A 1910-nucleotide genomic window follows, 5' to 3' on the forward strand; every position below is an offset into this window, starting at 1 on the left:
TTCTCATGGCTCAGCCCCAGCTACTTGGGATGAGCGACTTAACCAGCCGGAGCGCCTCCTCTCCCCCCCCCACCTGCCGAGCAGATCCTTCATCTGAATTCAAAATGTGGCCACAAAGGAGAGAACACTCAGGAAGAGAGAACACTCAGGAAAGCTGCTGCTGAGAAGGAAAACCACTCGAAGCAGGTTTTCAATGTGAAGAATGGAGACTCCATCCTTTCATACCAGCCCCCCTCCCTTGTTATCGAACACTAGATTTTACAGAAAACAAGAAATTTAAGCCTTGGGAAGTGAAGCACAACAAGCATTGTTCCAAGTGCATTTCTGAACTGGCAATGGTTAGCCTTTGTTGGATCTATTCAAGAAATAGATCCAGCATGAGAGGCTAGCTTTCTAGTCTTTGGCCAAGTTTACAATCAATATATTGGAAGTGATTCAGCCTTCCGCTCCCCCTGTGCTCAGAGGGGCTCCTCACTATGGTTGGTAAAGGTGGTTCTCTATCCCGGGGGTTAAGCTCCAGATCCATGCCTGCAACCCTGGGACTGCCAATGCCATTTGATTTCCCAAGAGCAGCGATGCTATTCCGTGGGATCACAGGAATGGGAATTCCCTGAGGAAGGTCGCACGGGGGAGACAGCCATAGCAGTAAAGGCATTAAGGTCTGAACGTGGATGGTATTTTCTAGGAATGGTGAGTGGTCTGGGTGAGCAGACACTGTTAGCTACTGTCTCTCCCGCTGGGGAAACCCAGGCCTCTCCTTCATTCCTGACATTTAAGCTTGTTAAATCCTCCCCTCCTGCCCAGAAATGTCCCTCAGACCTTCCTCTCCGTGTCCACTAAGTCTCCTGATCAGACTCACAGCCGTCACCCGCCCGGTCTTCCTGTCACAGTTCCCTTCTGTCTCTGATCTGCTTGCCACCTGGCCTCCAGGATTAGCAAAGAAACAGGGCTGTACCCTTCCTTAAAGTCAGATCTCTCCCCAGACCTCACAGGAGAAAGCTGAGCCCCTTGGCACTGGCTGTGAGGCTCTCCACAGGGCCTCAGCTCACAGGCCTGCAGTCGCTTCCTGCCCTGTCGCCAGACAACGTGTGGTCTGTGGTCAGGCTTCGGCTGGGGATGGCGTAACCCGTGGGGAAGTCAACTACATCGTACGGGGAGAGTCAGAGGTAGGCAACTGCAGGACGGGCTACTCTAGAAGCCCCGTGGGGTCTCCAGAGACTCTAGGGTTCTCCAGCTTTCGGCTCTACAGTCCCCAGTGGGTTGGCCTGGGCCTTTGGTAGGTTCCAGTGTGGGTCCAGGAGACAGCTTGTGTGGCCCCCAGAACCACAAACTCCCCCAGATGTGTGCACAGATGGAAACTTCTACGTGAATATCTTTCTATCCAGGAGAAAAACCTTTCCCAGAAGCACCCCCTCCCACACGTCCTCCTCACACCCCCTTGTCCAGAACGGCACGGAGGGCCGCCGCTAACCACCGCTAGGAGTCGAATTAGCGTTCTTGGGCTTCCAGTGACCCAGCTTCCACCCCCAAGACTGACGAGAGCGTCCTCCCCAAGCACATGACCCCATGGTGTGAGGAACAGGACCAGACCCAGTCGCATTACCAAGGAAGGAAGGAAGGGCAGAATGGCTTTCGGGCAGGCAGGGGCCACAGTTGCGCTCCTCGAGACCACCACCCGCTTTCACACCTTCCGTCTTCACTCGTGATCTCCCTTTGCCCCAGTGCCTTCCACCACGAGCAACCCCGACTCATCTCTCGAGGTCCAGCCATAAAGCCACCGTCAATGCAATGTGCCAGTAGAAGACACCAGGATCGCTCCACTCACCCCTCTAATCCCGGGATCCCGTTGGCTGCGGGTCACACGGTAGATCTCCAATAGTCACCAAATGCGTGCATGAGTAGAGCGTTGA

Source organism: Neovison vison, chromosome 3, assembly GCF_020171115.1.
Source record: "Neovison vison isolate M4711 chromosome 3, ASM_NN_V1, whole genome shotgun sequence".
In the NCBI taxonomy this organism is placed as follows: domain Eukaryota; kingdom Metazoa; phylum Chordata; class Mammalia; order Carnivora; family Mustelidae; genus Neogale; species Neogale vison.